The sequence below is a fragment of the Mauremys reevesii genome, unplaced genomic scaffold (assembly GCF_016161935.1).
Source record: "Mauremys reevesii isolate NIE-2019 unplaced genomic scaffold, ASM1616193v1 Contig178, whole genome shotgun sequence".
In the NCBI taxonomy this organism is placed as follows: domain Eukaryota; kingdom Metazoa; phylum Chordata; order Testudines; family Geoemydidae; genus Mauremys; species Mauremys reevesii.
This window is the reverse complement of record NW_024100802.1, coordinates 11,080-26,213: the sequence shown is the minus strand read 5'-3', so window position 1 is coordinate 26,213 and position 15,134 is coordinate 11,080. Positions and strand designations below refer to the sequence as shown.

General features: G+C 48.0%; 1 non-coding gene across 1 annotated transcript; it reads left to right on the top strand.

Annotated features, from left to right (window-relative positions):
* The first annotated feature begins 7,195 nt into the window (after nt 1-7,195).
* On the top strand, nt 7,196-7,267 carry TRNAA-UGC. The gene has a single exon. It is a non-coding gene; the product is annotated as a tRNA-Ala (tRNA).
* The last annotated feature ends 7,867 nt before the right edge of the window (nt 7,268-15,134 follow it).

Below are 15,134 nucleotides of genomic sequence, written 5' to 3'. Positions count from 1 at the left end.
CTGAATCAATTTTGTCATCCAGGTGTGTTTCCAGCTGTTGAGTTGTGGGGGAGAGAGGCCAACTCATAATGTCTCTACCCCCCCTTTCATAGTTTCTTCCAACTGGCTAGGAAGAACCTTTGCTAGGATGTGAGTCAAGCAGTGCCCATTGTTGCTGTGCTATCTCGGAGAAGTCTGCATTGTACACGGTTCCTGGGATAGTCCTTGGGAGCGTGGATCCCTTTAATGGGCCAGCAGCGAGTCTGGCTCCTCCATTGTCATACCTGAAAGGCTGGTAGTGGGCATTTTCCAACCTCATCTCAGTCACACACACAGAGCAAAACTTCCCAGCCAATGGTACACACAATCCAACACAATAGTAATGTTCAACAGACCAAGACTTTTGAAATGATATCTCACCAGGCAGACTTTGTACAAACCGTATCATCATTATAGGAGAGTGGTGAATATGGGGCTTCCAGGGTGCTGCTTTGAGCACAGCGTGCCACACCTGGGCTGACATTGCAATGGAGATGTACCCTTAGAGTCCATCTCTCCTGGGATAAAGATGGCAGCATGGCTGGCCTGGACCATCTGACGTGGGCTCATGGAGCTAAAGCTCAGAGGCTAAAAACTGTGGTGCAGATATTTGTGTTCACACTGAAGCCTGGGTTCGGAAACCCTCACCCCTCGTGGGGTCTCAGAGGTTGGGCTCAAGACCATCTGTCTGCCCTGTAATTTTATACTCTTGCAGCCCAAGCCCAATAACCCTGAGTCAGCTGACCCGGGCTTTGCGACAGGTGCCCTGGGTGTGTTAATCACAGTGCAGACATAACATTAGGCTACGTCTCCAGTGCAATGAAACACCCACGACTGGCCCGTGTCACGTTAATCAGGGTCATGCGGCTTGGGCTGTAACGTTGCAGTGTCCGCGTCTCGGCTCAGGCTCAGTCCCCTGCTCCAGGAGCCCAGAAGGTTGGGAGGGAGTTTAGCAAGTGGAAATGGTAAAACCGCAGTGGAGTATTACCCTGGACTCACGGCATTTCTCCTTCGGTCTGTCTGCTCTGGGGCAGGGACAGAAACACATCCTGCTGCTTTTGTTATTTCAAAGGGCGGTTTAGGATTTTCATTCTCATACTCGGTGCACAAAACAGGACTCAACCTCGTCATAAACGAAACCAGCTGTCCACAGATTGTGGCAGCCACAATGAGCATTTGGTGTGAGAGCTCAGACCTGCCCCTGTCCCAGAGGGACGGGGTCATCTGTGAGGGGACTGGACCACTGACCTATCAGCTCCTAACTCCCAAACTTTCAGTAACTCTATCCTCAGTGCCTGTGAGTGTAATTTAAACCAGAAGAAAAACCACACTAGGCTAGACCGACGGTCGATCTAGCTCTGAATCTTGTCTTCTGACAGTAGCAAGTACCAGATGCCCCAAAAGCAACTCAGTAAGGTACCACTGGAACTTGAACCCAGGATCTCCTGTATACAAAACAGTGGTTTTAGCCAGCTAAGCTTTGGTGCCTACAGTTGCTGAAGGGATCATGTCTGCACACACCTGACTCTCTGCCAACCTCCATCTGGGCCTGACAAGCTTTGCTGGTGTTTGGATTCAGTAAAGCAGAGGAGCAGGTGAAGTTTTACTCCCAAGGTTCTTTGGACAGGTCTACACTACAAAATTAGATCGGTGTAACTACATTACTCAGGGGTGTAAAAAATTTACCTCCCTAAGCAATGCAGTTATATCAGCCTAACCCCGGTGCAGATAGCGCTGTGCCAACAGGAGGGCTTCTTCCATCAACATAGCTTGTGGAGGGGCTTGGTTAGTGAAGATGAAGAGAATAGGTGGCCCATGGCTCTTGCATTTGGGGAGGCTGGGTGTGAGCGCTGGAAGTGGGGCCCATTGGTGCCCAGACCATGGCACTGCCCCCCCTTCTCCTCTCTCTGAGTCCCCACCTGTGCTCCCCCCTTGCTCCTGTTTGGCCACTTCCCACCCCCGCTCTTCCTCTTTGGCTGAGGACGGCTGAGCCACCTTTCGCTCGCTCCTCTCCTCCCCCAAGGCCTTCCTGCCTCCTGCTCATGCCTCTCCACCCCCTACCACAAGGTCTGCCCACCAGCCGCCACCACGCTGACCCAGCCTGCAACCCACCCTGCCCACCACCCACACCTCTGCCCCTCCCTGAGACCCACCCTGTCCATGTCTTTCTTCGGTCGTCTGTTGTTATTCCATGAAGCATCAAGAATGGAATAAAAAGCTGAGTTTACTCCAGGGTGAGGAAACAAAGAAGCCACCAACCCCCCAGCATTGCTGCTTTAGTTAAAGTATTTAGTTAAAACAGCTATTGAATGTCCTTCCTATGCCCCTTGTGTCACCAGAGCACATCCATGCTAGCAGTTCTTGGATGGCAAGAGAGAGCAGTGCACTGTGGGTAACTATCCCACTGTGCAACTGGCTGCAGGGTGTTTTGGGAAGGGTTTGCAATGCCTCCCAGGCTGGTACAGCATCACATGATGCAGGTTTCTCTATCCCACCGTTCCACGGGCATCTTACTAGATTGCCAGCTGCTTTTCAACTGCAGTGTGCATGGCGGGGTAGAGACTGTTTGTGTGTGTGTTGGGGGAGTGTGTGTGTTGGGGAAGAGTGAGTGTGTTGAGCTAGGTAGGAGCAGATCATTATTATCCCTACTTGAAAGAGGGAGAAGTTACGTCTGAGAAAGGAGAATTGACTTGTCTTAGGTCACACGGCCAGTCAGTGGCAGAGTTGGAAATAGGACCCAAGAGCCCTGATTTTCAAACTAACCATTGGATCTTGAATTTCAGACATTGAATGACCTCAATAAAATGTCCTCAGATGAGCTCCAGACCAACAACAGTGCACAGGAATTATTATGCAAGTATTTGAGGAGAACGGCAATGTTAGAGAGGAGAATCATGAACTGCTCAGAGACCATTAACGCAGAGAAGCAGCAAAATTCATCAAACACAGAACTGGCTCTGACTTATTTCCTTGGTCTTAAAAGAAAACAAGGACCTGAGTCTCCTCCCTGTCAATAACCCCCTGCTCAGCCAATCAGGGTAGAGACTGAGGCTGAAGGTTCTCACCAGAGAGCCCAAAGGATGGCCCAGGTCACTGGTGGGGATCACTGCCCGAGCACTATTTCAGCCCCCCAGTTTTGGGTGGACCTCCCACAGTGGGAGCTGCAGAGCACTCCCCTGCACCACACACACGCACACACACACACCCCTCCCTCCTGGGAGGTGAACAGGAGAAAGAACAAAAGAAGCAAGAGACGAAGAGAAAGGAAGGAGGGAGGGAGGGAGGCGAAGGTGAAACAAAAGGACAAACCCTAATGTCCCCAGTGATTCCAAGGGACAAAATCCCAGGTGTGCAATAAAATTCTGCCTCCTTAAGCTCGTGTTTTCCATGCCTAGAATTCAACTCTCACCAGATGGATCAGACTGAACAGGTTTCAAACCTCCAGGAGGCTCTTACCTTCTAAACAGGGACGGCTGTTTTCTAGTAAAATCACTAAAAGGGAAGGAGAAAACTCAAAAGAGGTTCCTCCTGGCGCTCACATCCATGAACCCGAACACTCTCTCAGTCCTCAAAGAGAGACCTGGAGAAGGAGACTTGCTGGAGCAAAGCCACAGGGGTCTCTGAGGTCTCCCTGGCCCCTCACCCCGTCCTGCCTGGCCGATGTCAGCATCTCTCTGTGAGGTCACCACCTCCCCACCACCTTGGACCAATAGGCTGAGGTCCTGCAAAAGGCCTTTGTGATGTCACTGCCACACCCCTCCCTTGCTGTGCTAATGTCCTGCCCCTGGCCAGGCACTTTGCAGGTTTGAGCTACTCCCTGTGGATCACCCCACTCAAGGAGCGTTCGTTCTAGGCAGCAAGCCGGCTAGACAGGAAAACATCAGACGCTGCTCCCAATGCTACACTCAGTTTTTCAGAAATTAGTCGACTTTATGGCCAGAAGAGACCATTAGAGCATCTAATCTGACCCCCTGCATATCACAGGCCTCCTGTAGGACACAAGAGCTACTTTGGGGGCAAACACATTCCAGAAAGGCATCTAGTCTTCATGAAATGACATCAGGAGATGGTGAATCCACCACTTTCCTTGGTAGATTGTTCCTGTTGTCAATCATCCTCGCTGTTGAATATTTGTGCCTTTGTTGTAATATGAATTTGTCTCTTTTCACCTTCCAGCCATTGGGTCTTGTTAGGCCTTTCTCTGCTAGATTCAAGAGCCCTTTAATACCCAATCTTTTCTCTCCATTAATACACTTCAACACTTCAGTGAAATCACCTTTCAATCTTCTTTTGATAAGCTGGACAGGTTGAGCTCTTTCAATAGCTCACTAGAAGGCATTTTTCTCCAGCCCTCAGGACATTTGGTGGCTCTTTGCTGCCCCAGCTCCAGTTTCACAACATCTTTTTCAAATGAGGACACCAAAACTGGAGGCAGTATTCCAGTATCAGTCTCACTGATGCCATGTCACCTCCTGTGACATTACTGACATAATCTGTAACTGTATAGATCACCATTGCGACTGTTGTTCTATATTTGCAGACAATATTGTAGAAAGGTTGTCGTGTAAGGGGTCTATGGAGAGGTTCTGATTGGCTGATTATAATGATGCCATCTCTAGATGTGTATCATTTTGTAGTTGATGTTATAAGTATTGGCTCTGTTCTGTCCATATTTCAAACTTGTGCTCTGCTTCTGGGGAACACCCCAGATAAGTTGGTGTCAGTTCTGCCTAGCCTGCTTCATGGCCCATTAAGAACCATCAGCTACACAATCGACCCACTGAGAGAAGGCAGATACGCCTTGTGACTCTGCATGGTCTGCAGGGACCTGCCTATGGACGAACTCTAAGGTTTTTCTACGCCACGTGCTGGATAGAGTGTCCTTGGGACAAAGAAAGCAAAGACCACATGGCAAGAGACTAGAAAAGGCTGATGCCTCATCTCCATCTTGTCTTCAGTCCTGCTTCATACCTCTGGAGGGACTTTGCTACAAACTGAAGCTCTAGACAAAGGACTGAATGACCCATCCCAGCTGCGGATGTACTCCAGAGACTTGATTTGAACCTGCAGTTTATTCCATCACTGCTACAAGCCTGAACCAAGAACTTTCCCATTACTGTATGTGAAGGGTTAAAATCCATGTGCATTTTATATAACAACCTGGTCTATGGATTGTGCCAGCTCTTTTCCAGACCCGAAGTCCAGACTATGGTCTAGCCCACTATGACTCTTTTGATGGTTTAAATTACACTCACAGGCACTGAGGATAGAGTTACTGGGAGTTAGGAGCTGATAGGTCAGTGGTCCAGTCCTCACAGATGACCCTGTCCTCTGGGACAGGGTCAGGTCTGAGCTCTCACACCAAATGCTCATTGTGGCTGCCAGAATCTGTGGGCAGCTCGTTTAGTTTACACCTGATGGTTGAGTCCTGCTTCGTGCACCATGTGTGAGAATGAAAATCCTAAACCGCCCTTTGAAATAACAAAAGCAGCAGGACGTGTTATTGTCCCTGCCCCAAAGCAGACAGACCGATGGAGAAATGCCATTGAGACCAGGGTAATACTCCACTGCCGTTCTACCTTTTTTTTAACTCCCTCCCAGCCTTATGGGGTCTCAGAGCCCTGTATTGAGCCTGAGCAGAGATATCTACACTTCAAATTTACCACCCACAGCCCAAGCCCCGGGAGCCTGAGCTGGTATGGGGCAGCCCTGGGTGTTTCATTGCAGTGTGGACATAAGCCTATTGTGTTTCATTTCTTAGATTCTGCTGCCATCGTGTGGCCATTTCCTTCCCCTCCTTTCTGTCAAAGCGCAGAGCCTGGTTCCTCCAGAGGGAGAAGGACGTCTTTCTTCTTTCCTTCCTCAACAGCCCCTTCCTGAGAGCCCTTTGCTGGGGCCTGGGTGGGGAACAGCCGTTTCTGAGGATTAATTTCATATTAATGGTGTTGATCTATAGATTTTACAGCCAGACTAGATCACTAGGTACCTCTGCTCTGACCTGATTCAGAACAGAGACCAGAGAATTTTACCCAGTGACTCCTACATCCACCCCAAGATCTTCTGGCTGAACGAGGAGGGTTCATTCAGAAAGTCATCGTGTTTGGGTGTAAAGGTGTGAAATGATGGGGAAATTGGCCACTCTTTCAAGTTTAAATGTTGTGACTTCTACACCTAGACCAGGGTGGCCAACCTGAGCCTGAATTTCCCAGTGTAACTGCCAAACCTGCACCTTTGTATGAGTCAATTGTGAACCTTCCCATCATTGTCCTTTGCTCTTAACCCTGAGGCTATTGCCCCATCATGGGGCCATTTCCCGCCTCTCTTTCATACAGAAGCACAATTTTCTTTGCACAGACACAGGAACAGCAAGATCTTTCTCTGTCCCTTGTGCAAAGCAGGGGGCCAAATTCCATGGAAACAATGGACAAGCAGGGGGCTCTGGGCACATCCAGCCCTGGCCGTGAGATGTTCCTCCTCTTTCTTTATGCTGCTGTTGCTATTTCATGGATTGTCTGGGATGGGGAAAAAGCTGAGTTCACTCCAGGTGGAGGGGAAAAGAACCCTGAAAATCTCAGGACCCAACCCCTGCTACCAGGATCACTGAGGTGCTGGGAATGGGACTGTGTGAATTGTCAAGGTGGGGAATGAATAACAATCTACAACTAGATCCACCTCATTAACCACCGACACAGGCTAATCCTGCTGCCGATAGAAGGGAAACTGGGAGCCATTCTTTGCTGTTCAGCCATGGAAACAGTGACCCAATTGCACCGCAGTGAATGTGCTGGGAAAGCTGGAGTTTACAGGCAGGTGGAAATGCCTAGCAGATCCTAGAAACACCTGGAGATCCCCACACCACTTCTGCCACTAGGGTGAGGTGTTGAGCTGCTCACAGCATCCCCCACCATGACCTTGCAGCAGGGGATTGCCGCACCCCCAACCCAATGCAGGGGAGATGGCTGAGTGTATCTCTGCACCCTGAGACCAGGGCAGCCACACTCTGTGCCCCACACATAGACTCTGGCCCTGCTGAAAAGTGACCCTATGAACAAGTCACCTCCAGGAAAGCAGGATTGGTCCTCAGAGAGGAATGGGCTTCTTGTGAAGCTTATAGGTCACTGGATGCTCTGGAAACAGGAGCGCTCTGAGTGTAACCCATAGCAAACACAACCTGCTAGGGGATGTAGCTCAGTGGTTGAGCACATGCTTTGCGTGTATGAGGCCCTGGGTTCAATCCCCAGCATCTTCATGGTCATTTTTTCACCCTGCTGCTTTGCTCATGCCCAGCGGGATGTGGCCCACCAGTCTCCTGCACCAGTTTCAGTCCTGCTCAGTGAGGGGCAAGTGACAATTGCATGGAAGGTCTGGGGGGGTTCTGCTCCTAAGTCACCTCGGTACATTTAAGATTCCCACCCGCTGTGCTGCTTGGGACAATGGTAGATGAGAAGGGCGAATCCTCCAGCACTGGAGGAAAGGTCCCATTTGCACAGACTGAGAGGCAAGGAAACAGAGGGGCAGTCAGTGCTCAGGAGGAGAGGGGTCAATGATTTACTCCCAGCAGGGGACACTGTCTTTTGAGTATCAGAGGGTAGCCGTGTTAGTCTGGATCTGTAAAAGGCGACAGAGTCCTGTGGCACCTTCTAGACTAACAGACGTATTGGAGCATGAGCTTTCATGGGTGAATCCCCACTTCGTCAGATGAATGGAGTGGGAATTCTGTGACTGGCTAGCCAACTACAAAAGCAGTTTCTCCTCCCTTGGTGATCACACCTCAACTGCTAGAAGAGGGTCTCATCCTCCCTGATTGAACTAACCTCCTTATCTCTAGACTGATTCTTGCCTGCATATTTATACCTGCCCCTGCAAATTTCCACTACATTCATCTGACGAAGTGGGATTCACCCATGGAAGCTTATGCTCCAATACGTCTGTTAGTCTGTAAGGTGCCACTGGACTCTGTCTTTTTGAGGCGAGTGCTGCTGGCTTGGGATGGTGCTGACGATGGATAGAAAAAAGGCTGGAGTCAATGGCAGATGGGACCACAGAAGGTCCTGGGTGCTCAGATGCCCCCAGTTATTGCACCCAGGCCTGTCCTAGACAGAGAAAAGACACCGAGGGACCCAGCCCCCCTACAGTGATCCCATGGACAAGAACCTGGTTAGGAGTGGGGTGAAGGTTCCCTCTGGGCAAAGGGGAGCTGAAAACCCTCCGTGTCCTGGAATTTAAGCAACGGAAGCTTCAAACCCTGCACGGGTGTGGGCTGAGGTGCATCAGCAGAAGATTGGGCTGGACAGAGGTGGCAGGTTTGTATAATTTTTGGTGGTGCCCAGAATGGGACCAAGTCCTGCCCCACCTGCCACACACACCTGTGTAAGGCTCTGGGAAGGAGTTTGGTTGTGGGAGGGAGAGGGGTTGGGCTCTGGGAGAGTTTGGGTGCAGGGTCTGGGCTCAGTCAGGGGGTTGTGGTGAAGGAGGCAGTGTGGGGGGCAGGCTCTTGGAGGGAGGTTGGGTGCAGGTGTGGGGTCTGGGCTGGGGCAGGGGTTGCAGGAGAGGGTGAAGGGTGCAGCATTTACCTCGGGCATCTCCCAAAAGCAACCCGCAGCCCCTAAGCTGGAGGGCCGGGGGCGTCTCTGCGCACTGCTACCCACAGACTCCACCCCCGCAGCTCCCATTGCCACAGTTGGCAGAGTTGGCAGTTGGGGCGGCAGCATGTGGAGACCCTCCATGCCAACAGTTGTTCTTCTCACAGCTGGCTGATAGGGGCAGCAGGGATCTCCCAAATCTGGGGAATCTCTCTGTGCCCCACTGTTAGCTCTCCATCCTATCTCCCTAACCACGCACACCACTCCCTCCCCATTATCAGTGTTTTAGAGAGACCCCTCCCTCCCTTTATGGGATACAGACTCTCTGTGACAGAGACTGACTGGGGCTCCTCTCTGCATGGCCCCAGTGGGGAAGGAAAGAGACTGGGGGAGGGGGAGAAGATGGGCAGAAGGAGTCTAATGGGGCAAAGCCAGAATAGAGGAGATTTTCTTCCTGTTAAAATGTACTGGAGTCTCATCGCTGAAAAGCCGCATCTTGAGTTAAGTTTGAACCAGCAGCCTTTCAATTACCAGGCAAAGGTGTGAACCACAGAGACTGATAACTGCCTGCTTCCCAAATGTGTTTAAAAAACATATTCAGGGGTGCAACTGGTTAGTGCAGAGGGGCCATCTGTTGGGGTTATGAGTTCAAGCTTTCTCTCAAGCCCTTTTTTCTCTTACCTGTGTAGTTTGTTTTGCCTAATTCATATACAAAGTGCTACACTAGAAAAAGGAGAGTAAGTTCTAAAATGTAGAGGTGGGTGCATACTTTAGAAACATCCCCCCTGTGCTTCCATTAGTTCCAGCAGATTGTTCACTGGAAGGGCAAATTGATTTCTTTGCTGCTGAGAAAGAGGCTAGGACAGGTCTGTGGGCACCAGATCTCTGCTTCTTCCAGTTCCTTCCTGCTCCAGTCACTGCTGTAGGAGGATCCTATATGCACTGAGCCTAAACATTTTCCTGGGCCTTCTTAGCATAGTTGGCAGCATGTCAGTCTCATACTCAGTAGGTCCTGAGCTCACACCTCAGAAAAGACAATGGTTTTCTGCTCCTACTTCAGATTTTCTAAAGGAAATCAGAGAAAAGAAGCTATAGGAGAGTGGTTCCTAGACACTCTAACACACACAGATTTTTCTAAGGCATTAACTTTTCCTTCTCTGTGGAGTTTGTATTCTCCATAGAGCAAAATAAAACAAAAACATGCAAGTCTAAGACTAATACAGTATGAAACTCAATACAGATAAAATCTCACCCTCAGAGATCTTCCAATAAGCTTCTTTTGCAGACTAGACTTATTTCTTGTCTGAGCCCAATCTTTGCACCTGGTATAGTCCTTTTTCCAGCTCAGGTGGTAGCTCGGGATTTCTCATGACTGCAGCCACCTTTCTTCTGTTCCACCCTTAAACAGCTTTGGTACAAGGCAGGAATCTTTTGTCTCTCTCCTGGGGAAAAGCCCGAGGTTTAAGATGGATTCCTGTACCAGGTGACATGGTCACATGCCCTGTGAGACCCCAAGCCTTCATTGTTCCTGGCCTGACTCACAGATGGTGCAGGACAGAGCCATCTCCAGTCAATTGTCCTGGTTAATGGCCCACACTTTGCATCATTAGAACAGGACCTCAGAGTTATAGTTTATATTTCTAGCTTCAGGTACAGGAAAGATCGGTTCATACAAATAGGCTGAACACACACAGTAGATAATAAGCTTTGTAATGATACTGCACAAGAGACCTTTTGCATGAAGCATGTTCCAGTTACATTATATTCACACCCATTAGCATATTTTCATAAAATCATCAACATCACAGCAGGGAAAGGGTTTTACTGTGGCACCTGGGAGCAGTTGAGTTTCATGTCCAGGCTGTGCTATGAGTTCCTCCACGTTTCCCATAAGCACACAGGGCCCTTAGCGGGTACTCTCGATACAGGAATGGCCCAGATACAATGAAGTGATGGGAATTGCATTTTCCTTTTTAATTTTTGAATTTCCAATGACATTTCTGTTTGTGATTTTGTTTTGCTTCGTATAACTGTGTTTTCTCAGGGACTTGATATTTACCAGGCTAACTAACAGCTAATAACGGGAGACTTCCAAGCAGGGCGTGGGCGAGCGGAAAAGAACTGTAAGAGATGCTGGTTTTCAACCTTGTGTTAGATAAGAATAGAATGCAGATTGTAGCAGAAATTGCTGAGAGAAGTAAGCTATCAGAAAGGAATATGTACAAACAAAATGCAGTTGTTGCTCCTTACTGTATGTCGCAAAGGTATAAATGCTTGCCTTAATTGTTTATCTAACCGAGACCTACCTCGGGAGGGGAAACTCTGCCTGTCTGTACTCTCGAATAACTGCAGTTGCTCGAAATAAACGGCATAATATAATAACATTTTACATCCCTGTGGTGGGAAGAACATCTCAAATGCACTACGCTGTGGCATTTAATTTATTATATTGGAAGTTTACAAAAATGAGGGGGTTAGTTAAACAGAAATTAAAAGGTACAGTGACTAAAGTGAAATTCCTGTAAGCTGCATGGACACTTTAACGACACAATAATAGAGGCCCAACTTAAATGTATACCCCAATTTAAGAAACACAGTAAAAGAACTAAAAAAGACCCACCGGGGCTTAACAACCATGTAAAAGAAGCAGTGAGAGACAAAAAGACTTCCTTTAAAAAGTGGAAATCAAATCCTAGAAAGGAGCATAAACATTGCCAAATTGTAGGTGACAAATCTGAGGAACTGTCACAGACTGAAGTGTCACTAGAGCAGGTTTTGGAATTAATTGATAAACTCAACATTAACAAGTCACCAGGACCAGATGGCATTCGCCCAAGAGTTCTGAAAGAACTCAAATGTGAAGTTGCGGAACTATTAACTATGGTTTGTAACCTGTCCTTTGAATCGGCTTCGGTACCCAATGACTGGAAGTTAGCTAATGTAATGCCAATATTTTAAAAGGGCTCTAGAGGTGATCCCAGCAATTACAGACCAGTAAGTCTAACATCGGTACCGGGCAAATTAGTTGAAACAATAGTAAAGAATAAAATTGTCAGACACATAGAAGAACATAAATTGTTGGGCAAAAGTCAACACGGTTTCCGTAAAGGGAAATCGTGTCTTACTAATCTATTAGAGTTCTTTGAGGGGTCAACAAACATGTGGACAAGGGGATCCAGTGGACATAGTGTACTTAGATTTCCAGAAAGCCTTTGGCAAGGTCCCTCACCAAAGGCTCTTACATAAATTAAGTTGTCATGGGATAAAAGGGAAGGTCCTTTCATGGATTGAGAACTGGTTAAAAGACAGGGAACAAAGGGTAGGAATTAATGGTATATTCTCAGAATGGAGAGGGGTAACTAATGGTGTTCCCCAAGGGTTAGTCCTAGGACCAATCCTATTCACCTTATTCATAAACGATCTGGAGAAAGGGGTAAACATTGAGGTGGCAAAGTTTGCAGATGATACTAAACTGCTCAAGATAGTTAAGACCAAAGCAGACTGTGAAGAACTTAATAAAGATCTCACAAAACTAAGTGATTGGGCAACAAAATGGCACATGAAATTTAATGTGGATAAATGTAAAGTAATGCATATTGGAAAAAATAACTCCAATTATACATAAAATATGATCGGGACTAATTTAGTTACAACAAATCAGGAAAAAGATCTTGGAGTCATCGTGGATAGTTCTCTGAAGATGCCCACGCAGTGTACAGAGGCGGTCAAAAAAGCAAACAGGATGTTGGGAATCATTAAAAAAGGGATAGAGAATAAGACTGACTATATTATTACCCTTATATAACTCCATGGTATGCCCACATCTTGAATTCTATGTACAGATGTGGTCGTCTCATCTCAAAAAAGATATACTGGCATTAGAAAAGGTTCAGAGAAGGGCAATTAAAATGATTAGGGGTTTGGAACGGGTCCCATATGAGGAGAGATTAAAGAGGCTAGGGCTTTTCAGCTTGGAAAAGAGGAGACTAAGAGGGAATATGATAGAGGTATATAAAATCATGAGTGATGTGGAGAAAATAGATAAGGAAAAGTTATTTATTTATTCCCATAATACAAGAACTAGGGGTCACAAAATGAAAATAATAGGCAGCAGGTTTAAAACAAATAAAAGGAAGTTCTTCTTCACACAGTGCACCGTTAACCTGTGGAACTCCTTACCTGAGGAGGGTGTGAAGGCTAGGACTATAACAGGGTTTAAAAGAAAACTGGATAAATTCATGGAGGTTAAGTCCATTAATGGCTATTAGGCAGGATGGGTAAGGAATGGTGTCCCTAGCCTCTGTTTGTCAGAGGATGGAGATGGATGGCAGGAGAGAGATCACTTGATCATTGTCTGTTCGGTTCACTCCCTGGCCTGCTTCTGCTCTACAACTATAATTGTCTTTTTACACCAAAATCACTAACTTGAGCACCCAATTCCATGTACAGTCCTAGTGGATGTAAGGCACAGGTAACTTTTGCCTCAGGGTAGCTTGTTGGCATCAACCCTCTCTCCCACCTGGAGCTGATGAAATTCCTGGCTGGAGGGACACACGCCCTACAAGTCAAAAGGAAAGGAGCTGACAGAAAAGATCACAGGACTGACCCCAAAGAAGGGTGAACTGCAAAAGTCAGAAGCAGGCAACTCATCCGGCAGAGCTGAGAGACCACAGTGAAGATGGTGCAAAGATCACTATATTGGAATTAGCAAATGTAATTTATTTTAAAACAAATCTGTGGGAAGCCCTAATAAAGGCATTTCTTACAGTTCTCTCCAATTTGGATTTACTGATATCTAATAGGGAATGACATCTGATTGAAGCTTTTCCCAAATGCAGAGCATGTGTAGGGTCACTCTCACTGTGGATTCTACGATGTCTGACAAAGTCTGAGTGCTCAATGAAACTTTTCCCGCACTCAGAGCACGTGTAGGGTGTCTCTCATGTGTGGATTCTCTGATGTCTAATAAGGTGTGAGCGCCGACTGAAGCTTTTCTCGCACTCAGCGCACGTGTAGGGCGTCTCTCCTGTGTGGATTCTCTGATGTGTGATAAGGCTTGAGCGCCGACTGAAGCTTTTCCCGCACTCAGCGCATGTGTAGGGCGTCTCTCCTGTGTGGATTCTCTGATGTGTGATAAGGTGTGAGCGCCGACTGAAGCTTTTCCCGCACTCAGAGCATGTGTAGGGCTTCTCCCCTGCGTGGATTTTCTGATGTGTGATAAGGCTTGAGCGCCGACTGAAGCTTTTCCCGCACTCAGCGCACGTACGGGGCGTCTCTGCTGTATGGATTCTCTGATGTGTGATAAGGCTTGAGCGCTGACTGAAGCTTTTCCTGCACTCAGAGCATGTGTAGGGCGTTTCTCCTGTGTGGATTCTCTGATGTGTGATAAGGTGTGAGCGCTGAATGAAGCTTTTCCCGCACTCAGAGCACGTGTAGGGTGTCTCGCCTGTGTGGATTCTCTGATGTCTGATAAGGATTGAGCGCTGAATGAAGCATTTCCCGCACTCAGCGCATGTGTAGGGCTTCTCTCCTGTGTGGATTCTCTGATGTGTGATAAGGTGTGAGTGCCGATTGAAGCTTTTCCTGCACTCCAGAGCATGTGTAGGGCATCTCTCCTGTTTGGTTTCGCTGATGTGCTATAAGGTGTTAGCGCCGATTGAAGCTTTTCCTGCACTCGGAGCATGTGTAGGGCTTCTCCTGTTTGGATTCTCTGATGTATGATAAGGTTTGAGCGCAGACGGAAGCTTTTCCCACACTCAGCGCACGTATGGGGCGTCTCTCCTGTGTGAATTCTCTGATGTGTGATAAGGATTGAGCGCAGACTGAAGCTTTTCCCGCACTCAGCGCATGTGTAGGGCCTCTCCCCTGTGTGGATTCTCTGATGTGTGATAAGGTTTGAGCGCAGACTGAAGCTTTTCCCGCACTCAGCGCATGTGTAGGGCCTCTCCCCTGTGTGGATTCTCTGATGTGTGAAAAGGCTTGAGCGCCGAGTGAAGCTTTTCCAGCACTCAGAGCACGTGTAGGGCTTCTCTCCTGTGTGGATTCTCTGATGTGTGATAAGGCTTGAGCGCTGACTGAAGCTTATCCAGCACTCAGAGCACGTGTAGGGCTTCTCCCCAGTGTGGATTCTCTGATGTGTGATAAGGTTTGAGCGCCGACTGAAGCTTTTCCTGCACTCAGCGCACGTGTAGGGCTTCTCCTGTGTGGATTCTCTGATGTGTGATAAGGCTTGAGCGCAGAGTGACGCTTTTCCCGCATTCAGCGCATCTGTAGGGCATCTCTCCTGTGTGGATTCTCTGATGTGTGATAAGGCTTGAGCGCTGACTGAAGCTTTTCCCGCACTCAGCGCATTTGTAGGCATTCTCTCCTGTGTGGATTCTCTGATGTGTGATAAGGTGTGAGCGCCGATTGAAGCTTTTCCGCACTCAGCGCATGTGTAGGCCTTCTCTCCTGTGTGGATTCTCTGATGTGTGATAAGGTGTGAGCGCTGACTGAAGCTTTTCCCGCACTCAGAGCACGTGTAGGGCGTCTCCC